Consider the following 11,807-nt stretch of genomic DNA (forward strand, 5'->3'; position numbering starts at 1 on the left):
AAAAGGAGGTTTGAGCAAAACTGTTTTCATGAAAACATTCACTATAACCAGACAGAACCTTCCCAGGTGACAAAACTGGGTACACTAACTCAGAGCAAGTTGCTTGATACTCGCCTAGCTGGAAAAATGTGTACTATGAATATTCCACCAGCAGTTTTTTTCTGTTTTTTAGGTGTTTGTCTGCCATAAGGTTTATGTCAAAATATTTGAGAAAAAGCTAAGGAATGGAGTCCTAAGTGGAAAATTAGCTTAAATTGGGCAATTTAAGATAACCACTTGTGCACTCTGTGGTAGTTACATAATCTGGTGTCAATTTGAGAGGATTAAGAGGGAAGGGTCTAGTCTGTCAGTCGGGTCATAGCCAATGAGCCCTCTGTGTGGGCATGGCCTTCTCCTGAGAATTCTCCAACTCTGGAATGTCCTCCTTGGAGGCAGGAGACACCCTCTCTCGCTGCTCACTCCCTGAGATGATGCTCTACTGATAAGATATGTGGTGCTATGCTCTGGGAGCTGGAGAAGCCACATGGACCTACCCTGATGCAACCAGACCTCTGGGAACTGGAAGAGTCAAGTGGAGACCCCCGTCAGCGCTGAGATGCTTACAACACCACTGGATCCAAAGACTTTCTACCCACTGGCCTGCTTTCGGCGTCATTGCATGTGTTTCATGAGTCTGAAGAGGACTTTATAGATTGGTTTCGGACATATGGGCTAATATCAGACTTATGGGCTTGGACTGGACTGGGTTGTGATGCTTTCTTAATGGGCAATTACCCTTTATATAAAACTCTGTCTTATACACATGAGTTTCTATGGATTTGTTTCTCTAGCTTACCTGGACTAACACACACTTAATATAATGAACCATGAATAATTTTTCATTGCAAGGCCGAGCTGTGTGCCCCATATCTTTTTTTGGGAATCAGATAAGACTTGGAGATACAATCTGGTTCACATAAAGGAGTTAATAGTGACTATACTAGGGTGGGTCCCTTCAGAGTGCCATTGATTCTAACAGTCAATGTCTGCCCCAAGAAAAAAGATTAAATTAAAAATGGACAGGGAGTCCCTTATGGGTGTCAAACATAATCTCATGTTGAACATTTCTTCACAAACATATGTTAACATGATGCACAACTGCCCTAATGTGACTTTTCAGGGGACCTCGGGGACAGGTCACCATGGTCACAGTCAGCCGAGTGGATGGCTTCCTGTGAAGTTTTCCTCTTCACAATCCTGAATGTATGACCTTGCAGGAGAGAGGCTGTTTTCAACTCTAATCTCTGTTATTTTTGAACTACGTGTTCAGTTTGCAAACATAACTGTCTCATGAAAGTGAATCTGTACAATAAAAATGACTTAGATTAAATGATAATAGGTACAACCATTTGCTAATTACTGTTGTGAAAACTCTTCTTTTGAGAAAAATATATTTTAATGAATAGAATCCACATTTTGTAAGACATATGAGGTCTGTTCATTGAGCAAGAACAAATGCTCATAACAATGGCCATTAGCCCCACTGCCAGTGCTGAAATGCTACAATGCCACTGGACCCACAAGACTTCCCACCCACTGGCCTGTGATCTTCCTGCATTGGTGTCATTGCATCGGTTTCATGAGTCTGAAGAGGACTTTATAGATTGGTATCAGACATATGGGCTAATATTGGATTTATGGACTTAATCTGGACTGGGCTGTGATGTTTTCTCAATATTCAATTGCTCATATATAAAGCTCTTTCTTTATACAAAAAAACAAACAAACAATGGCCATTAGCAGTTTTGTACATACACACATTTTTTGCTACTAGGTACCATCATGTTGGTTTCAACGCATAGCAACTCTATGAACAGCAGAGTAAAACGTCCCTTAATACTGTTCCGTCCTCACAGTGCTGTTATGTTTGAGGCCATTGTTGCAGTCACTGGGTCAATTTATCCTGTAGAAGAGCTTCCTCTTTTTCATTGCCCCTCCACTTTGCCAAGAAGGCTGTCCTTTGCCAATGACTGGTTTCTCCTGATAACATGTTCAAAGTATGTGAGATGATGTCTCGGCATCCTTGCTTCCAGGGAGCCTTCTGGTTGTACCTCTTCCAAGACAGATGTGTGTGTCATTCTGGCAGTCCATAGTATAGCAAAACCCTATGCCAGTACCTTCAGATGGATGCACCCATTCTTCTTTAGCCTTCCTTTCTTAATGGGCAGCTTTCACAAGCATATGAGGTGATCGAAAAGATCTTGGCTTGAATCAGACAAACCTTAGTCCTAAAAGATACAGCCTTGTTTTTCAACACTTTAAAGAGATCTTAAGCAACACATTAACCCAATGTAAGCATCCTTAGATCTCATGACTGCTGCTTCCATGAGCAGTGGCTTTGAATCCAAGATAGAAGAAATTATTGATAACACCAGCCTTTTCTCTGTTTATCATAAGGTTACCTGTTGGTCCAGTTGTGAGTGTTTATTTTATTTTTTTACATTAAGTTGTAATCCATATTGAAGGCTTCACTCCTTGATCTTCACCAGTAAATTCATCAAATCTTTCTCATTTTCAGCTCAGCAAGGAAGGTCATGTCATCTGTATATTGAAAAATAATAATAAACCCTCCTCTAATCATGATGCCCCATTATTTTCCACTCAGTCCATCTTCTCTGGTTATTTGCAGTTTAAATAAATATGGTAAGAGGTTACAACCCTGGCACACATCTTTCCTGATTTTAAAGCATGCTGTATTGTCTTGTTCTGTTACCACAACTGCAACTCAATCTATTTATTAGTTCTACGTGAGCACAATGAAGTGTTCTGAAATTCCTATTCTACTAAAGACTATCAATATTTGTTGTGATTACAAAGTTGAAAGTATTGCATAACAAATAAAAGAAAGAGAAGTAAGCATTTTTTTCTGGTATTTCTTGATTTTAGCAGGGTGCCATGTGACATTAGCTCTGACATTTCTTGTTCCATGTCTTCTTCCGGATCTGGTACTAAAAAGGAAGACTAGAGGAAAATCAGTCATTGAAATAGAATGTGGGGCTGAGCTAAGAGTGCTTAGTTACATTTTCCAAAGTGCTCTTCTTAGTTGTGATGAATGCACTACAATATATAAGCATTAGGAAGAATTTATGAAAAGAGTATACAGGAACTATCTGTCCTATCTTTGTGACTTTTCTATAAATAAAAAATGCATTCTGAGACATGATGTTTATTTTTTTAAACTAGTTATTGCTTTATTTATTTCTTCTTAGTGTGGCTCTTTGTAGTGTTCTTAAAATTTGTGTAATGAAAATTTCTGCATCAGCTGGATTTTGATACTTCAAACTGTTCTGTTGTGGTCAGGTTAGCTAGAAAATATTGCATTCAGATTAGAGCAACCTGGAAACTTAATTATCTGCCACGCCGCATCATCTTTACTCCAGATCCTGATGACACAGACTCTTTGTCCTCAATGATATTAGCAGGAGCCTGTTTGTATCTATCTCCCTAGTTCCTATTAAAGGCCAAAACTCATAATAAAAATTAACAAAAAGTAATTGAAAATCAAAGTCAACAAAATAACCTTGTCATTATTAATATTTAGCTTAGGTTGGAAGAAAATGAGCCAGACACGTTTTAAAAGGTTTCACCATGAGCAGCAGGGCTCTGATGGAAAGTTATTTATTAATAAAAGAATTAATTCAATAAGAATGTATTACTTGTCCATCCTGAGCTAGCTCAGCCAGCCCCTGGGATCCTCCTTAAGGAATTCACGTCTAGAGGAAGAAAGGGGGCGAAATGAGACAGACTGTGAGTGCTATTCCTCTAATGCCGGGGCTTTGCAAACATGCTCGACTCCGCCTCAGCTCATCATCTTTCTTGGCACGATCAGCAGTTAACAATTCTGATACCTGCCAGGTTTATGAAGAAAAATAATTTTCAAATAAAATCTACCTGGAAACTTGTATACTTCCGTTTAGAAAGTCATTACTTAGTGGTCATTCCTCTACCTCAATCCAACGTTGTTCTGATAGCCACCTGGACTTCTGATACTAACAATTGAAGACCACATATGAGCGAGCCTTTAAAAACCCAACTCACTGCCATTGAGACAATTTTGTCTCATAGCAAACTTGTAGGACAGAGTAGAACTTCCCCCATGGATTTCTGAGACTAACTCCAAAGGAGTAGAATGCTTCATTGTGCCTTTGAAGCAGATACTGTGTCTAAATGCTAACCTTGAGATTAGCAGCCCAACATGTAACCTATTATGAAATTAGGGCTCCCAAGATGGCCCTAGAGAATGCCCAAATTATAGGAATATAACAATATGCTATGCAAGTAATACTTCATCCAACAACAGTTGCGGCAGTACATTGGCAGGAGCTGCCAGAGGTACAAGTTAGATTCAGAAGAGGATGTGGAACAAGGGATATCATTACTGATATCAGCTGGATGTTGACTGAAAGCAGAGAATACCAGAAAGATGTTTACTTGTATTTTATTGACTACGAAAAGGTATCTGACTGTGTGGCTCGTAACAAACTCTGGCTATCCTTGAAAATAATGGTAATTACCAAACACTTCATTGTGCTCATGTAGAAACTCTGCATGGATCAAGAGGCAGTTGTGTGAATAGAACCAGGGAATACTCCATTGTTTAAAATTAGGAAAGGTGTGTGTCAGGGTTGTATCCTATCACCATACTTATTCAGTTTGATTCCTGAGAAAATAATCAGAGAAGCTGGATTGAATTTGGCATCAAGGTTGGAGGGAAACTAACAACCTATCATATGCAGATGACACAACCTTTCTTGCTGAAAGTGAGGAGGACTAGAAGTACTTGTTGACGAAATCAAAGATTTTAGCTTTCTATTTGGATTTTAACTCGCCGTAAACAAGACCAAAATCTTCACAACTGGCCCAGTAGGTAACATCATGATAAAGAAAGAAAACATTAAACGTGTCAAGTATTTCATCTTGCTTGGAAACACAATCAATGCTCATGGAAGCAGCAGTCAAGAGATCGAACAATACATTGCAGCAGATAAATCTGCTGCACAAGATCTCTTTAAACTATTGAAGCGCAGACAGTTTATTTTGAGGACTAAGATGCATCTGACCCCAAACCTAATATTTCCAATTGCCCCGGTGTGCTATGGAAGTTGTACATTTAATTAGGAAGATCATTGAAGAATTGATGCATTTGAATGATGGGGCTGGCAAAGAATATTGAAATTATCGTGGACTACAAAAATAAAAAAACAAATCTGTTTTGGCAGAAGTCTAGCCAGAAAGTTCCCTACAGGCAAGGATGAAGAGCCCTCATCTCAAGTCCTTTGGACATGTTGTCGGGAGAGGCCAGTCGCTGGAGAAGGACGCCATGCTTGGTAAAAGACAGTGACAGGTAAAAAGAGGAAGACCTGGAAGAAGATGGATTTGTTAGGTAGTGAGAGGCAGAAACCAGGGGTTGTCCCTCTACACGACAAGGTCGCCCTCTCCCCCTTACGGGTGGTTGGAAGCCGATGAAGTCTTGAGAGCATGTGCAAATTCAGGCCCTTAAGCCAGGAAGCCAGTACACTGGGCGGGCCCCAATCTAGACCAGGTGGGCTTAATTCAGCCAATGGGGTCAACCAGTACCGTGGACCACGCCTCCCCGCGGAGGGTCCTGAAAAGTCAGAATCAGGAGCCTACCGCCCTCTTTTTCTAGCTGTTCCATGGTCTCTCTCTGGCATGTGTTCAGTTTACTGTTACCCCTGAAACTGCTTCTATCCTTTATAAAAACCCACTTGGATCCCAAACTAGGCTTTGGTGTGAGTTCTTTCTCGTGCAAAGCCAAGGACCGCGGCTTTTCCCGCTCGAGAAACCTAACAGGTTGACACATGATGGCAATACTGGGCTCCAGTAGAGCAACAAATGTGAAGATGGCACAAGATGGGCAGAATGTTAAAAATCGCTGTAATATAGTACAGTATGATATATCCTGAAAAGATATTGTTAGACTTTGAGCCAGGTTCTACTCACAGACACCTTGTGTACGTCAGAAACACTGCCCAGTTCTGCACAATCCTCACAATCTTGTTCCAGTCGATCTCATTGATAATCTTTGTCGTTTAGGCTGGCTTCCTACTAAACCAAGGATGGTATCATTTTACAGGAACCAGTGTCTCTTAAAAACACGTACAAAGAGTAAGCGATGAAATCTTGCTATGCTTGCTTCTCGAAGGCACTCTGGCTGACTCACTCCACACAGAACTATTGGTTCCTCCAGCAGCCCGTGGTACTTCCAGTGTGGTCTGCCCGCACCACGATGCAAATGCATCTCTATAGTCTTATTTATTGTCCAACTGTCATCAGTGGATGAAGCAATTGGAAATGCTTTGGCTTGGGTCAGGAATACTTTAATCTTCAAAGTTACCTCTTTGATCATTACTACTTTGCAGAGGTCTTTTGCAGCATATTTGTCGATGTAAAATGCCCTGTGATTTCTTGACTGCTGCTTCCATGACTGTGATTTTGGATCTAAGTAAAACAAAATCCTTGATACATTTTTCTCCATTGGTAAACCTTTTTCTCCTATTATCTCAATTTATTTTGCTGTGGCTTATTGGTTGAAAAACCAAATCAAACTCACTGCCATTAAGTTGGTTTCAATTTGTCTAGTTAGGAGGACTTTTGTTTTCTTTAAATTGAATTGGAATATATACTAAACGCTGTAATACTTGATCTTCATCAGTGAGTACGTCAAGTCCTATTCATTTGCATCAAACAAGGATATATTATCTGCCTGTTACAGATTCTTAATGAGCCTTCCTCAATACTGATGCCATATCCTTTGCCTTATAATTCAACATATTTGTTCAGCATAGAGATTGGATAAATATAGTAGGAGGATACAACCCTGATGCACATCTTTCTTGGTTTTAAACCTTGTTCTGTTTAAGAAGAAAAAGAGAAAAAAACCCACAAAACTCCCATCTTGGTTCCTGGTTAGTTACTGAGTGAGCAAAAGATTCCGATTCATCTCGATATTATCCATAGCTTGTTGGGATCCACACTGCCTTAATTTGTAGAATCTCTAAAACATAAGAAAATATCTTTCTTTTTTTTTCTGGGTTTTTAAAAATCAGTTTATTGGGGGCTCATACAACTCTTATCACAATCCATACATGCATCAATAGTGTCAAGCACATTTGTACATTCGTTGCCCTCAGCATTCTCAAAACATTTGCTCTCCACTTGAGCCCTTGATATCACTCCTCATTTTTCTCCTTCCTCCCTGCTCCCCCTCCCTCATGAACCCTTGATAATTTATAAATTATTATTTTGTCATATCTCACACTCTATGTGATCTCAGTAATGATAGCCCTCATTCCATGTCCTCTTCTAAGTTCACATTGAATTTTGGCAGCGCCTTTAAGTGTTCTCCTGTAGTTTTCTAACGTCAGGTCTTTGAATAGTCTACTATGATGTTTTATTACGCTTTATTTGATTTTCTTCAGCTGGTCATTGAAATTTTCTGTTCAGATATTTTATTCCATCACTTCTTCCTCTCATTTTGGGTACTCTATGTTCACTATCAAATTTCAGAGTCTCCTTGACACCCACTTAGATGTTTTCTTTCTTGTCTTTATAAAGACTCTGCTTTCTTTTGTTATTCCACGACTTGTCTGGCCTTTAATAATAAGAGTTCAATGCTTCAAATCTATTTTTTAAGTGTCCTCTAAATTCATTTATATTATACTCAAGGCAATGTCTTGGCTGCTGTGTACTTGTTTAATTTTCCTCAGCTTTTAAATGAAACTGCAAATAAGCAATTGATCATCTGTCCCACACTATGCTCCTACCTTGTTCTGGCTAATGATACTGTGCTTCTCCAATATCTTATCTGTTTCCACAGATATAGCTGATTTCATTCCTGTGTATTCTATCTGGAAAGGTCCATGTATAGCTGACATTTATGCTGTTGAAAAGAATATTTTCAATGAAAACATTGTTGGTTATGTAGAATTTTATCACTTGGTCTCCTGTATCATTTGTAATAAATAAGATAGGATAAAATATGATACACTAGGATATTGCATACATAATATGTTATACAACATAGCATGCTGTGTACATAACAAGCTATTGGACTAGTCCCCAACCTGACCATTAAACTGTGCTTACCATTTGAGATTTTTAAAATTAATTTTGTTGATGGATAAATGTATATCTAGTTGAAGTATTTAATTTGGTAGGTTTTAACAAGTGAATATATCCATGTAACACAAGTACAATGAAAATATAAAACATGTAGAACATACCTCAGAAGTGCCTTCATGTCTTTCTGGGTAAAGATTGTTTTAAGTTAAATTGTGCAGTTTGTGGGGGAAAAAAACATTCTTATAAAAAGTTTTTCCATAAATGATTATATATTGGTAAAGTGAATACAAATTTACCATCTAACCCCTGGGCAAGTATGCCTCTCATCTTGCTCTCAAAGCCTATTTTCACTAGAGCTTTATGTTGCTTGATTAAATCTTTTGGTGACAAAAACTATTTATGACCTTTTACATGGAGAGAGAAAAAGAAGAGGACCACATTACATAGGAAGTCCTAAATATAAACACATTGCCACCTTCCAAAGGTGGCCTCATCCGTTTGTATGAATTATTGGGAATTCCTAGGCCATCGGCCACACTTGCATTCCAAAGAAGTGACAAAATGTATTCTAAGCACAAATATAAGTGGTATTTGGATTATCTGCTTTTGCTCCTCTCCAATAGCTTGGAAAATTGAGTCAGCTGCATTTGAACTTCTTCTTCACAGCCAGACAGACCAAACTTTCTCCTGAATTAGTCATGCTAATTGTAGGAAGAAGAAATGTCATGAATAAATTAAATTTGCAGCTGAACAAAAATATCTGTATTTCCATGGCTGATGTCATTTATCCTAGAGATAGAATGTTTCACAATATATGACTATTATTTGTAATGTTTTGCCTATTAGATTTTGAATTTGGGATGTACTCAATGGTAACCAATTAAAGCCATGCATAGAGCTATAGAAATTAGGTAGTTACAGCTGGTCATCTAAGGGGTGTTAGTGTCTTACCAAATAATTTGTTAAGAATATTCAGGTTAACAAAACAGTAGAGCAACAAAACAGGGACACATTGGAAAGATGCTCAGAAAAATAAAAAGAAAATTCAAGAGTAGAGCGTGAGTTTAATATCAAAAGATGCGTTGTCTAGACAACTGATGGTGAAGAACCTTCTAGAATGACCAGGTTAAGTAAAACAAGGAGATCCAAATGCTCACAAGCAAACTACTCCCTGCCATCGAGTTGATTCGGACTCACGGTGATGCTGTAGGACAGGGGGGAACTTTCCCTGTGGGTTTCAGAGGCTTAAAGTCTTCAAGGGAGTACAAAGCTCTATTTTCTCCCAAGGAGTGGTTAGTGGTTTTGAACCAGTATGGCACCAGACTGGCTCCAAACAGTGGTAGAAATCTAGGCTTGGCTGCTGCTACAACCTTAATCGACTGTACGGCTTGATGGTCCCAAGCTCAAAACCACACATGCGGCCATTTAGTTGCTTCCAATGCATAGCGACCCTGTGATCTTTATCGTTAAAGTCTCACGCAAAGAACCCAAGTATTCAAGGGCTTATTTTTAAGATATGCATATTTCTGGATCCCCACCCTGAATAAATATGAATTCTGATGCCAACTCAAAGAGTTTGAATTCTTAACAAATAATCCACGTATTTTAGATGTTCACTATAATTTTTCAATTGTCATTCTGTAACTTTGTAAATACACTTGAAATTTTTAAAATCAGCCCACCCACTGCCACCCCACAGAAACAGTATTTTGCTGGGATTCAGGATCATTCTAATATGCAGCCAAGTTTGAATACAACTTCTGTTGGGAAACAGTAGATTTATTTTCTTTTTGCTAACATTTTAAACCCAAACACTGTCCCCCTGTAGCTCCCGAGGCTATTAACTCTACAGGAGTGGAAAACCTTGTGTGTTTCTCTCAGAGTGGCTGGTGGTTTGCAAATGCCGACTTGTGGCTAGCAGACCAGCATGGAGCCACTGTGCCATCAGGGCTCCTACTAATGCTCAAGTGATAGCAACCCGCTTTTTGTATTTTTGATACTAAAATTTTGGAACAGAGATTTCTGTCTATTATTACCATCCAATTATGGCTTCACCCAAAAGAACTTATTAAGCCAAAACTGGAACTTGTTGCGATGGAGCCAATTCCAAGTCACACCCTGGGGGAGAGAGCCGAACGGCACTTCTGGGTTTCCAGGACTGCAACTTTCTCTCGGAGCAAATGGCTTCATCCTTCTCCCACAGAATGGTTGGGGGATTTGAACTCCACTTTTGCAGTTAGCAGCCCGGTGCTTACCCTACTGTGCTACGAGGGAAACTTTGGGAGGAACTTTCCAAAAACCTAACCCCACTGTCATGGAGTGGGTCCCGAGTCATCGATACCCTATGTGGGCTGTCCAAGGTTTCAGACCTTTAAGAGAACAGAAAGCTTCATCTTTATCCTGCTGAGCAGCCGGTAGCAGCCTCACAGATTGTAAATTGTCACCAGAAATAAGATGAGAGAAGACAAATCCTTACGGAGAAAGTACCTGGTGGACCAAGTACTATGTATCGGTATTCAGTGTGACAACAATTCACTTTCAGGTGACTTCATAGTCTACGCATGTTCCATAAATGCACTTGACCAGGATCTGTTGTGCTATGCCCGTGACTACGCTATTATATATTTTCAGTAGTAGATTGCTTCTTTCATGCTGGTGGTTTTTTTTTTTAAGATTGTTTAGGAGAGACATTCGGATGTTTGTTTATTCTAATTGGTTCATGAGTTCACCTCTGCTAATGCCTATTTTCTACGTTGACTACATCAGTACTTGCTACTCTCAGTGGTTGCTTCTCTCATCTGTGCTGCATAGATGCTCTATGTTTGACCGACCTCCCCACCCAATTATTGAGGAGGACGAGGATTGGCAAACGCAGCCTCTGACAGAATTTCCAGCTGTACTAGAAGGTAGAAACAAGTCTGTGGCTGGATTTATGGATTGAATTGTCTTCCCCACAAATGTATATAAAAGTCTTAGGCCTGTTCCTGAGGGTCTGATCCTACTAGGAAATATTTTTCTTTGTTTCATTAGGTAGGTCATCTCCAAATAAAGTAGATCCTAATCACTTCAGAGGCACAGTTGATAATTTGTAGGGCTACTAACCTCAAGGTCAGCAGTTGGAAACAGCTAACCACTTCCACGGGAGGCTTTCTACTCCTTAAAAGATTTAATTTCAGAAAGCCACAGGGGCAGTTCATAAGGTCATTATGAATAAAAATACACTTGATAGCAGTAAGTTTGGTTTTTTAATCATTTCTGAGTTAGAAAAAGGGCAGAGTAGACACCGGCATGAACAGGGGAAGACAGACACCAAGAAATGCCAAGAATCTACAGATCAGGAAGGACAACACCCTAGAGTCACACCCTGAATTTGGACTTCTGGCTTTCTAAACTGTTAGATAGTAAATTTGCATTACATAATGTCACCCACGTGTAGTATTTTTTAAAAATTATAGTACTAGGTTACTATGACAATTGGTCTTTGTTTGGGTTAAATAAATGTGAGAGAGATAATAAATGAGATGCTAAATATGGACAAAAGAGGACAATCCTTCATGAGGATAGGTGGACTGTCAGGGAGGGGGAAGTGGGAGAAAGGGAGAACCCATCACAAGGTTGGATATATAGCCATCGCCTCCCAGAAGGGAATGAATAACATAAATGAGGGTGAAGGGAGACAACAGACA

Source organism: Echinops telfairi, unplaced genomic scaffold (genome assembly GCF_000313985.2).
Source record: "Echinops telfairi isolate 266 unplaced genomic scaffold, ASM31398v2 ScPeMD7_7468;HRSCAF=8506_0, whole genome shotgun sequence".
Lineage (NCBI taxonomy): Eukaryota > Metazoa > Chordata > Mammalia > Afrosoricida > Tenrecidae > Echinops > Echinops telfairi.